Source organism: Dendropsophus ebraccatus, chromosome 7 (genome assembly GCF_027789765.1).
Source record: "Dendropsophus ebraccatus isolate aDenEbr1 chromosome 7, aDenEbr1.pat, whole genome shotgun sequence".
NCBI lineage: Eukaryota > Metazoa > Chordata > Amphibia > Anura > Hylidae > Dendropsophus > Dendropsophus ebraccatus.
This window is the reverse complement of record NC_091460.1, coordinates 144,099,252-144,113,201: the sequence shown is the minus strand read 5'-3', so window position 1 is coordinate 144,113,201 and position 13,950 is coordinate 144,099,252.

Sequence of the window (13,950 nt, the reverse complement as noted above, 5' to 3'; positions counted from 1 at the left end):
CTGCATCCTTTCTCCATCGAAGCTCAACTAAGACTCCTCCTTCACCCAAGGGACTAACTTCCTATCCAGCGTGTAAGGTGCGCTGTGGTTGGGTGGAAAGAGTGCAACAGAAGAGTAGAAAGGGAGGAGGTGATAGGACAGAAGAATCTGGTGCACATAAATACAATAACCCTTCATGACACTTCAGCTGTGCAGCTTCCATACTTCAATATGCAATACAGCGACATCTAGTGGTCATCTTTTTTTGGCCAACAACGGCCATTATAAAAAGTACATTGTGTGAACATAGCCTTAGAGACAAATAGACAAATATAGACCTACGAGAAAAAGCCTTCAAACTGTGATAGTAAAAGACTAGAAGAAAACACCAGAAGGAGATGAAGAGGAACAGGTTAAATATGTGTGAAGCGCTGCAGCCATTTGTGTAGTCTGATAGTGTAGTCATACTTCCTGTCATCTGTCCCCATCTTCTTGCCAACCAGCCGAACTTACCGTATGTTACCGAGAAGTGTGGAACCAGTGGAAGAAAGTATGACTGCATCCTCAGACTGCACACGCTGTTTGTAGCCAGACCATGGAAATACATAGGTCTGAGCAGCTGTAGAAACAGAAAGGGACATATTTTTAACCAAGACTATTTACATAGATATTTTATTTCTTATTTTAGATACATTGGAACGATAACACAAGTGGCTGGAAATTGCACATAGCCCTCATGTAGCCTTTAATAAATGCAGAATTAGTAAAAGTTGTACTTTTATCCTGAAGTAAAAAGGATATACAATGAGATATACAATAAAGAGAAAGCAAAGCCCTTCATTACTAAGGCCATGTTCACATGGCCATGTTCTGTTTCCTTAAAAGAATGCTCTGCTTTGAACAATGGCTGCACAAATAATTGACTTATCAATTACTTCCGGATGGTAATGCGTGAGCAAGGGACTATGTTCCTGCTTTGATCACACAACGTATGGTCACTCTGACCCACAGATAGATCGGTGCCGGAGCGGGGAAGCGTGATGTATTTTTTGAACCATGGCCGGGTTCCCGTGTATGGCGCCGTTCTATCCATGGGTATCGGGCCGGGGCTGAAGCACTGGAGGCGGGCCAGCCGTCCCCAGTGGGAGGAATCCCCTGCCCTCTATGACGCGGCTCCATTGATTCTAATGGAGCCACGTCATGGAGAGGAGGGGATTTCCTCTCACTGTGGGTGAGCCAGCCCACTTCCAGTGCTTCAGCCCCGGCCCGGTACCCATGGATAGAACGCCGCTGTACACGGGAACCGGGCCACGGTTTAAAAAAAATGGACCACAGCACCGGCTTCCCCGCGCCGGCTCTGATCTATCCGTGGGTTAAATTAAAGCAAATGTACCTGATGGTACAAACACTTTAAGTAGATAAGAGCCCTAATGTGAATGTAAGCTTACTATTCTATACATTTCCAGAACAAATTACGTATTGTACAGCTAGAACAGGGCTCAGAATATTTCCTCTTTTTTTTCTGTTGATCGATTGTCTGATTTCTTTATATCTTTAAGTCTTTAATGATTGACATAGTTCAGGTGAGAAGAAAGATCATTATAATGCGACCAATGTGTAGAACCGACATAAATCTGCTGGAATATTATGGGACAGACGCTGGAAAAACACATTTACGGTCATTCCAGTCTTTAAGAAACCATTTATCATAGAACAGTGATAACATACAGCATTAACATGCACAATCAAAGTTCATTGTGTGGCTGAAACCAGATCTTCACATCACCTGGGGGTTTCATAAGTGCACATGTAACTGAGACTTAGAGGGAAGGGTAAATTAAAACAAGTGTGGAGCAACAGATGGATTCTAAAATGTGCAGCACTGGGAGAGCGGGGTGACGACAGTTACAAAGATAAACTCTCTCTTTTCACGAGCCTGAAATGTAAATATTCCGACCACTGGGGAGCCTTGTAATACACACCCATCACACCATGAAGACTACAGGCTACGGCCAGATCAATTGCTACTGTACTATAGGACTACCCACAAAGGGGGCTAGATGGGTATGAAATACAGGAAAATTCCTTTAATAGAATAATCAATAATTCAGATAATATCAGTTTTCATTGATAAAGCTGGAGATTTAAAAAACAAAACAAAAAGCTGTTGTACTGTATATAGGTGTATTTGTAGATATGGTCAACTTTATTTACACAATATAATTTCTTTAATCTTGCTGACTAATAATAATAATAATAATAATTATTATTATTATTATTCTGTTCACACATTGTTTTATTATCACTCAAAATAACAGTTGTATTTAGCTTTTATTTTCCTGTGTGGGAGCCTAGCCTACGGGTGCACATACATTTCTTTACTCAGAACCTGCCGCTGGCTGAAAGTATAAGGTGTATGAAGTGTATAATGTTCTTGGAGAGAAGGGTTGGACAGGATGGATCTCCACCACCCTACCCTTGCTTTTCAGAGGGATAAGCCAGCACCACGGTATTCTGGCTATGGCTAATCCCTTCCCTCTCCATAGGGAACATACGAACATTTGACTGTGCCGAACATTCATGTGTATGGGGAGGAACAGAGAGATAAAGAGATAACGGTCAATGAAGGTATATAGGTGTATACGCACCTTAACATTTTCCTAAAGTGGTTTGAATCTAAGCTGCAGATAGCCCCCTAATGCACACAGGGTCCAGAGGAGAATGGTATGTCTCTTACCTTCCTTCTCGGCGACGTTCCCATGCTGTTAGCAGTGTAAACCTCGGTCCAGAGCACCGTTAGGAGCAATGTCCCGTCCCCATTTTGTGAGCCGGCCCACTCCTTCTAATGATAACCAATGGAGTGGACTGGCTTGCACAATGGGGGTGGGGCACTTCTCCTAATGGTGTTCCACACTGAGGATTAAACTACTAGCAGCACGGGAATGGCGCCGAGGAGGAAGGTAAGAGACATACAAAACAAAAGCAATGGTAATATCTGCAAACCCGACAATGTAGCCAGGGATGCAGCTATTGGGGGTGAAGAGGTCGTCATTAGGGGTCATTATTTATTTGTATTCAGCAAATATTCTGCTTGTTTAGTAAAAATAAAACAAGTGTTCCATAAGATTCCTTCAGTGATTTTATTTACAGATGCGGCTATTCCACAAGGTGCGATTTTATTACAAACCACGACTCTGTAATTCCATCCAGTAATGCAGAGCAGCACAGAGTTGTAGGTTTAGTTTTCCGGGATGCCTGAAATATCGATTTGGGATAACGGTGATTGTGTAAATACCAAAGATAAGTCAGCATGGATGCACCAGTCAAACCACAAACTAAATATTACTACACCCTTCAAAACCACACTCTCAAATTCTATGGCATCCATACACTTTGCTTGACTAACCACAGCTTCTTGGATCTATGTGAGTTAAACCGCATTCACACTATAGTCCATCGAAAACCCACTTGAAAGCATCAGATATCAGAGTTCTATGAAACGATCATTGAACCACCCATGATGACAACAAGATCTTATTGCTCGGTTAGAACATTCTTCAGAAAGAATCCAGAAACATTCTAGGCTTGTTTTTTTTCCATCTCTTAAGAACTGCTTATTGTTCAAGGTAGAAGTGAACCCGTAATTTGTAAATCCTCTAAAATATTTTCCATATTCAGTATCCAACCATTTGTTAAGAGATTCATTCATTATTTTGGGACATTTGAAGGGCAAAAATAATTTTCTTTCAAATTAATTGGTTTGAGAAAGTTATACAGATTTGTAATTTACTTCTAAAAGTTCGATCGAACCTTGAAAAAAATGGTGTTTTAAGATGGACAGTGGCATGAGCATGGCAATATCCCTAAACCTTTCCCAGTGTCATTTCTGCTCTCCCCCTAGTGACGGCCACTTCCCTTCAGCAGTGAACAGAAAGTCGTCATTCAGTTGCTGGAGTGAGGAAGAGAAGCATATGGATAGAGCGGTGAGGGACAGAGAGGAAGGGACATTACAGGTTCAGGCAGGGCAGGCTAGAGGAGGTTGCAGTGAGGCAGGACTGCTTTAGTGTAGAAGCTGTCACTCTGTTTAATCTATTGATCGACTGAGGCACTTTCATCAGTTCCATGTGTTTAGCGTGTGGCACTGTGCTTAATGTGTCACTGTTCCCAACACCCCTTTTTTCAGGCCATCTTGGGTGAATTTAACCCACTGAGGCAGGTGGCATAGTACGTCTATTGCCTGTTTGGCAAAAATTGCGGCTCTTTCCTAAGTTTGTTATTAACAAATAACATCCTTTCTGGCCATCTGAGGTGAAGTTAACCCACAGAGGCATGTTGCTTATTACGTCCATTTTCTATCTAGGATTTAAACTGTTATAGCTCATGGGCCTGGTCTTAGGACCATGATCAGTTGGTTCAACAATTTAATATAGAGTAACATTAACAGGAAATCTGTCAGCACCCGGGTGGTACCTGAGGTACTGTAGCTGGCAGTCCCCTTGTCAGCATGGTACCTTTTGGTAATTTGTCTGTGCAGTGGATTATGTGCAAACTCGGGTCTCCTACTGTAATGAAGAGTCAAAGAGGAGTTGTAGCTCAGCATTTGTGCAGCACTCTAGCCCGCCTCACCACTCCTTCCTTATCTCTTTTCAATCTTCAAACAGCTACAACACTGGCACAAAAGCTGAGCCACAACTCCTCTTTGACTTTTTATCACAGTAGGAGACCTGAGATTGTACATAATCCACTGCCGGACAAATTACCAAAAGTTACCATGTTGACAAAGGGAACTCAGGTAGAGCCCAGGAGCTGACAGGTTCCCTTTAAGAATATGTGCCTAGTGTCAGGATGGTATCTTTGCGGAGCGCTATGCGCCCCTCGGCTCGTGCTGTGTGGCCAAGAAGGCGCTGAATTTCTCGTATTGTGTTTTTGTGTTTTGTTTTACAGTGTCTTAGCACTGGTTTATCTGCTCACTTGGTTTGGTGGACACACCTGACTGCACTTGCTGAATTCTGTCTGGCCATGTCTCTTGTTTTTGTTCTCCTGTGACTGACAGGTTTTCCTGCCAGTGGATGTGTTTGTTGTCAGGTTTTGGTGCTTGGAGATCAGGGGGATGGTCCAATTACGTTCTAGACCAGAGCCCTGGCCTCCTATATAACTAACCCCAATCTGTGTTCTCATTGCTGGTTATTGACTTAGTCTCTGCCTGCTTGTGTTTTTTTGTTCTTTTCTTCTCCTGATCTTTGCTTTGTTGTGACCCGGACTGTTGACTATTCTTTATTGTGTTTGTTTGTCTGTCTTGTTCTGTGTGCACCTATACTAGTGCAGGGACTGCCTTTGTGGTTGCCCGCAGCTGCCTAGGGCCATTTGAGGCAAGTTCGGCAGGGACAAGACAGGACCACGAGCCCTGACGCTGAACCCACCAACTGTCCCTACCTACTTGCCTCAAATGGCCCTAGGCAGCCGCAGACAACCACAAAAGCGGTCCCTGCACTAGTATAGGTGCACACAGAACAAGACAGACAAACAAACACAATAAAGAATAGTAAACAGTCCGGGTCACAACAATCGGGCAGCAAAAGTACAAAATCAGAATCCAATAGGCGAAGTCAAAGTCCAGGAATATGGTCAGGGGCAGGCGGCAAGCAAGGGAGGTCAAAGATACAAAGCAAAGATCAGGGGATGCAAAACAGAAGACACAAGCAGGCAGAGACAAAGTCAATAACGAACAATGAGTGCACAGACTGGGGTTAGTTATATAGGAGGCCAGGGTTCTGATCCAGGACATAATTGGACCATCCCCCTGATCTCCAAGCACAGAAACCTGACAACAAAACAGATCCGCTGGCAGGAAAACCTGTCAGTCACAGCAGAACTAAAACAAGATTAACCATGACATGGCCAGACAGAACTCAGCAGGTGCAGTCGGGCGTGTCCACCAAACCAATTGAGCAGATAAACCAATGTTCATACACTGCAAAACAAAACACAGAAACAGAATACGAGAAATTCAGCAAGAGCCGAGGGGCGCATAATGCTCCGCAAAGATACGATCCTGACGCCTAGTGCCTAGACTATTTATGTGGCAGGCAATCTGCCTTTTGTTTCGGGATATATATATATATATATATATATAGGTTTTGTTGGGGTTTAGTTTATGAACTTTATTTATAAAAAGGACTTCTTAAAATTGGCCGTTATGCTGATTAAACAGTGCCTGAAGCTCAATTAAACCCAACTCTTTAGGACCACCCTAAAGCTATGCGATCCGTTAAGTGCCCTGCTGGCAATGGCGTGGGCCCTATGTTTGTACTATATTGCTTGGGGCTGTTTTGTTTTAAAACCATTGTTACGTTAATTAATAGCGACGCTGAAATTATGCATTGAACAATGCCCAAAACATTACCGGAATACTTTGAGAGCTTAGCTAATTTGGCTTCATGGTCCATTGATACAAGATGTACACAATCTCACTAACTATTAGCAGAAGATTGGAAATGCAAATCATTACTAATTTCTTCCACAGTGGAAAGCTTTTGTAGACAATTAACCGCCCTGACAGTAATATGGAATAATTTATGCAATTCATGGAGCTGTTTTTGAACATTACGTTCACTGGTATAATGCAAAAAAAAAAAGTTTTGATCAACAGCGGGAAAATATTCGTTGTTTTTTTTTTTTACGATGCACAGGATGTACAGTATCATAGTGGCACAACATGCAGCAGCTATTGGGCTTTTGGTGAGAAGAGGATCAAACCTGGTAGGTCCCTTTTTGCTACTGAGTAGTAAGAAGCAATGTAGGTCTCCGCTCTTTACTCCAGCATTGTTAGCAATCAAAAGCTTGCGAAATTAGACCAAGGTTGGTGGGGGAGCACCATAGTAGGGAGTAGAGATGAGCGGACCTTTTCGGATTTCTGGTTCGTGAGAACCAGAACGATCGGCGTCGGATTCCCGCTGTCTGCTTGCTCCGTGCAGCGGGTGGATACCTCCTAAGGAACGCCTGGAAAACTGGGATACAGCCAATGCCAATGTCCATATTGAACCAACTCTATGTATGTGCAAGGCTTTGTCAGTGACTGGGGCGGGACACTGCTCCAGTCACTGAGTGGCCAGTCCATCAGCCGCTCACCATGGACACGGGGAGAGGTTCCTACTCCTGATCAAATTCCCGCAAATAATGATCATGATCAATAGGTAGCCGCCTCTTCTCGATAAATGCAGACCCGTTCCCGCGCTGAGAACATAGCCTACGTCTGTGAAGTTCCCCATCTGTAACTACAAACATTCACCCACATTTATTAAAACTGTCAAAGTACAAACTTAGACTAGACAATCTTTATATGTGCCGGATGTATCAGGCTGTTTCATATAATTGTCGCACGTAAAGACTGTCTAGTTTTTTTGGTGCAAAGTTTACACCATCTAATACTTGGCTTGAAGTCCACCAAATTTTTCAGCCAGATTCAGGTGCATTTTTTTGGGTGCAAAATAGACCACAACCCCACCCCCTTTTCATACCAAACAGAAAAGTTTCTGAAAGGGGTGTCTAAAATGCATAATAAATCTGAAGAAAAGTCCCATGCGCTACTTTTTAAATCAAAATTCTGGGCAATTGTTATATGAGCATCAGCGAGTGATTTGATGCAAAATAACAGCTGTCATGATATAATAACGGCCAATATTTGGCCTCGAAATGACAACACATAAAAAAGACGGTGTGTGAACATATCTTATATCTATGTATGTATACAGTATGTTATAGCCTTTATATACATTATACCTATTATATACAATTTTACTCAAAAAAATGCACGTTACGGCTGGGTTCACACTACGTATATTTGAGGCTGTATTTTTGAGGCTGTATAGCAACCAAAACAAGGAGTGGATTGAAAACACAGAAAGGCTCTGTTCACATAATGTTGTAATTGAGTGGATGGCCGCCATTTAATGGCAAATATGTGCTGTTATTTTAAAACAACGGCTGTTGTATTGAAATAATGGAAGTTATTTACCGTTATATGGCGGCCATCCACTCAATTACAACATTGTGTGAACAGATCCTTTCTGTGTTTTCAATCCACTCCTTGTTTTGGTTGCTATGAGGACCTGACATGAAGACCAAATACAGCCTCAAATATACGTAGTGTGAACCCAGCCTACATCTATAAATGTTTCCTTACACGTCCTGTAAGAACTTAGACATTGCTCCCTAGTTCCATCCACTTCAGAAATGCCAAAACTGGTTACTAAGAAGATGTTTTCTGGAACAATTGTATCAATTTAGAGCCGCAGTTGCTCTATAAACAACTGAAGATGTAATCGTAGAATTCTACTTCTACAGTGGGGAATTATGGGGGATTCTCATCTTTCTTTTTTTTTCTAATATAAAAAACAATTTGAAGTTTTAAATAAAAATTGCATTCAAGTCTATGGACAATGGCTGGAAATAAGCTTGTTCTAACCTGCTGATAGTTCCCCTTTAAGGACAAGGATTTCAGCAGTTTACTATAAACATTGAAGAAAATTGTCGATGCAATAACCTAAGTTAGTGTGACAATATACAGTAAATTTTGTCACAAATTTATACAACTCTAATGGACCAATGACTCTGGCCACTTTAAGGTTAAACATACACTTGGAGAAACACTTTGAAGTTCATATTGAATTGGAAATATGGAATAGATCTTCTGATTCTTAGATTATATTTAAAAGAAAATCAAATTAAAAAGTGTGAACAAATGGAAAAAAAAATCAGGTTATAAATAATCAGCGTGTTCATTATTAGGACAGTCGCAGGCAGTTACAGACGTTAATCTATACAGTATGTGCACTGCCGGGCAATTTTCAATTGACTTCAATGGAGCGCATTGTACGGCCATATTGTTACCTCAGCTGTATGCGGATAGCTCCAAAATCCAGTCCACAGGACACATCGGCCATGCTACGGACAGATTGCGGAGATTGTGTGAATGCCCTCTTAGGTTAGAAGCAGTTGGCTCTTCAGGATAGCCCATCATTTATTTTACCCAGAAAGCCTTCAGTGTGGATGATTTTAGCGCTCTCATTGCCATTATTAAAGTAGAAGTCCGGCAAAATTTTTTATTAAAGCATTGTATTGCCCCCCAAAAGTTATACAAATCCCCAACATACACTTATTACGGGAAATGCTTTTAAAGGGCTTTTTCCCCTGCACTTACTACTGCATCAAGGCTTCACTTCCTGGATAACATGGTGATGTCACTTCCTGGATAACATGATGATGTCACTTCCTGGATAACATGGTGATGTCACTTCCTGGATAACATGGTGATGTCACTTCCTGGATAACATGGTGATGCCACGACCCGACTCCCAGAGCTGTGCGGGCTGTGGCTGCTGGAGAGGATGATGGCAGAGAGACACTGAGGGACACAGGGCACTGGAGGGACACTGAGCATCCCCCTGCCATCATCCTCTCCAGCAGCCACAGCCCGCACAGCTCTGGGAGTCGTGACATCACCATGTTATCCAAGAAGTGACATCACCATGTTATCCAGGAAGTGACATCACCAGGTTATCCAGGAAGTGATATCACCATGTTATCCAGGAAGTGACATCACCATTTTATACAGGAAGTGACATCACCGTGTTATCCAGGAAGTGACATCACCATGTTATCCAGGAAGTGACATCACCATGTTATCCAGGAAGTGACATCACCATTTATCCAGGAAGTGACATCACCATGTTATCCAGGAAGTGAAGCCTTGATGCAGTAGTAAGTGCAGGGAAAAAAAGCACTTTATAAGCATTTCCCGTAATAAGAGTATATTTGGGATTTGTATAACTTTTTGGGGACAATACTTTAATAAATATTTTCGCCGGACTTCTCCTTTAGGAGAGTCCCCTCCATGGTGCACCACTATTTTTTTATTTCTCAATATCAGGGAGAGGGACCAGAGCGGTGCTGTTTGCCGGCACTACTCACATCTGGACTATATTTCCCTTACTTCTCTCTGGCCAATCAGAGGACAGCACCTATTCCTCTCTGCTACACCATAACATAATGCCAGAGAAATTGCACTGGACTAAAGTGGATGGTAATGTGCTGGGGGTTGATTTACAGTACTGCACTATAGATGATATGTTGGGGAAGAAGTGCATTATCGATGTGTTTGTAATCTACTATCTCAGTAGAAAGGAGCAAAGCAACAAGGTAACAACAGGTAGATGGTTACATTACAAAAGCAGTTCCTTACAGCAGTGAACTGTTGTTCATCATCATAACAACAAACTAAAGGGAGTGGTTGAGGGGATTACATTCAGGAAGCAGCTCTGTGTACATAGGAGGAACACAAGGAGCAGCTGCTCAGACCTGCATGGGTGGTAAGAGGGAAGCCTTGATTTGCCTTTAAGGCACAGTGTGAACTCTCTTAGTGGCTTTGGGCTTTTATTCTTGGGTAAGGACTAGAGATGAGTGAACCTCGAGCATGCTGGAGTCCATCCGAACCCAATCGTTCGGCATGTGATTAGCGGGGGCTGCTGAAGTTGGATAAAGCCCTAAGGCTATGTGGAAATCATGGATATAGTCATTGGCTGTATCCATGTTTTCCAGACAACCTTAGAGCTTTATCCAACTTCAACAGCCCCCGCTAATCAAATACCGAACGATCGGGTTTGGATGGACTCGAACCTGAACCCGGTTCCCTCATCTCTAGTAAGGAGAACTTTTGGTTTAGTTCGGAGAGAGATGCTTGCTACATATAGTGCCGTACTACCTACAGCAGGGCCACTGTGCATTATACCGGGCCCGGACATTTATTATCTTTGCTTATTCACTGTACTCGCAATATTTAGTTTAACAGTTTACTTTAGCAAATATAGTTTCCTCTTTCTCATAGGAAATCTAAAAACATCTTCATCTGCTTCATGGTTATCATATTTTCCCCCTTTTCCATCTGCCACCCACATTGTGTTATCCATTAAAGAGAAACATTTAAATATCTTGGCACGGACTGCAGAAGTCTGGCTCTAAAAAAAAAAGCAACACACCATTTACCTTATAACAATGATGTCTTCAATGCTTCCAATCTCTGAGGTCATTTAACAAAAAAAAAAAATCCTTCATTACTTATTATAGGTCACGCTTGGTCAGGTGAGGTAAGGAAGGTTGTGTGATATGGAATGTCGAAAAAAAAAAACTTGGATGGTTGGAGCATTAGAGCAAATGTGATTTTTATGTGCGATAGCAGCAAATGACAAAGAATTCTAGTATGCAGACACATTAGAGGGGTAGCTCACCTAAAAAAAAAAATTCTTTTAAATTAACTGGTGCCAGAAAGTGACAGAGATTTGTAATTTAAGTCAAGTCTTCCCATATGTATCATTACGTATACATATGTATTCTTTCCAGTCTGACACAGCGCTCTCTGCAGCAGCAAATCCCCATAGAAAACCACTTCCTGCAGGACATACAGCAGCTGATAAGTAATGAAAGACTTACATTTTAATAGAAGTAACTTACAAATTTCTGGCACCAGTTGATTTGAAAGAAAAAAAAAATTGGTGAACAACCCCTTTAACTAGAAGTATAGATGTTGCATATATAATGGGGTAATATATAATGGTATAATTACACTAGCATGTATGGCATAATAACTATTTAGTGCTAATCTTTAACCCATAACCCACCTGATTTCCTGATTTATTAAGGTTTACAAGGCAGAATCCAGGCAAAAATCTACACCTGCTTTGAGAAGGTGTATATTTTTGCACAATGTCTGCACCAGGCATAGGGCGGCCAGCTGTATGTGCGCTTCTTAGTAAATTTGGGCAGGGAAAAGGGGGCGGGGCTTTATATAAGACTGACATACGAGTACCCCAGTCTTGATAAATTTTTCCCATTGGGTATCATTATCATGGGGTCAAGTGCTTTCTGACTGTGCACACGTGTGTATCACCTAATATTCTATTTATCATAAATAAGCAGCAAGTTCCAGCTCCTGAGTTTGTCCTTGTCCAGCAGGGTGTTAGTGTTGATCTAACATGCGCAGTGTAGTCAGTGGATCACTGAAGTTTACTCACCGAGCTGACAGGCAGGAGCGACTCCCTGAATTTTGAGCAGCGACAGCATTGATCAGTATTATTGATGATCTTCCCATTGAGTCTGCCTGAGGCAAACTCTATTAGAAGATCGCCAATTGGACTGTTCAGAGGTAAATATAGCTCCTCTGGCAGTCGGGGAAAGTGCTCGAGACTGCAGTGGTCCCGGCAAGGAGTTAACTCATTCACGTACCTGGGGTGGCCCTAAGGTGCATTCAGGGGTTAAACCTTTTCAGGCACAGTAGAAGGAATGTCATGTAAACCATATACCCTGATATAGCAGATCAGCATCAACAGTTTGAACAGCTGCGTACTGTATGTTTAGTAAATATCCTCACAATGTATATCTGCTTTGTGACAAACACTTCACATATCGTCACAGATTTCCATGACATTGTCACTTCAGTTTACATTGATTACATTCTGTGTTTTTTTTTATCAATTCTAATATAAAATCCACTATATTTTAGGTTGATTTTAAACAATGATGAAGCCATTTAGGTTCTATAGCTCCATTGATTATCAATGTAGCGGGTGGACCACATGGCGCTGTGGGGGGAAGGGCAGTGCTCCCGGCCGAAGATTATGCCATCTAACAGCGTGAGACCACCTCCAAGGAGGAAGGTAAGACACACGCCTTCCTCCTGAGCGTCCCGGATACTATAGGGGGCTATCAGCAGGTTAGATGCCTGCTGATAGTTCCCCTTTAAAGAAGCATAGTCATTGGATCCTGCCTGCGGATTATCCGATAACACGTTTGGCCAGTGCCATAGGCTCCATTCCATGGTCCGGCAGGTTCCGCCATCACCCAAAGAAGTGACATGTCAATTCTTTGGGCGGACGGCAGAATCCGCCCAACCATATAATGGAGTCTATGGGATGGGCAGATAGTCAAGTAGGAGCATGGACGGAATCCGCGGCATGATTTCCTCCGTGTGTCCAGAAAAAGAGCAAATCCCCACAGAAAACCTCTCCTGCTCTGGACAGTTCCTGACATGGACAGAGGTGGCAGCAGAGAGCCCTGTGTCAGACAGGAGAGAATACACCATTTCCTGCAGGACATACAGCAGTTGATAAATACTGGAAAACATGAGATTTTTAAATAGAAGTAAAATACAAATGTAAGATTTTTTTCTGGAGTACCCCTTTAAGGTAGTCAACATTGTAACCTTTATCTAGTGATCTCCAGACACAGAAAATCTCAAGTTTATCACTAGTAATATAAGCTATTTGCCTAAGGATAAAGGGGACTTACTGGTGACGGAAGGTGTGTCAGAAAGAGTTCAACTTTACTATGTTAAAATTGGGGTGTTCTGGTTATTAACCCTTTTAGTTTCCCTGTATCTAATATGACGTATATCAATAAGATATGGAAACAATAAGTAAAACAGATCTTCGCCATCTTTCAGCATCTGCTTTCCATTGTAAGCCGGAGAGGTATCACATTGTAAAACAAACATTTACTTACAAATGGCGAATGCTGTGATAAGAGATATCTGGAGACAGTCAGGCTTAGACAGCTATTCTAGGACTATTCCTGACAACCCAAGGATTGAGCAACGAGATAATGTCCCAATCTGACCACACAGGCCTGATAAACACGAATGACATCCAGGTGAAAAGCTCAAGCATGGTGTACGGACGCAACGACGACTGGGGCCAAAGGCCCCCCGGTCTGCTGTGGTAGAACGACCCCTTGATATTGCCATAGGTGGGCTCTAATACATTGCCTCTCAGTTCAATAATTATTTAGACTGTCCGATGAAGGAGGCAGGACGTCTGATACGTCCAATATTTCGGTGCCTCCAGTGCCCCAAGTGACCCTATTTGTGTACAGAGAAACCAGCGCAGATGGTGAGAACCAAGCGGTGGCTGAAAGTGTCACTGT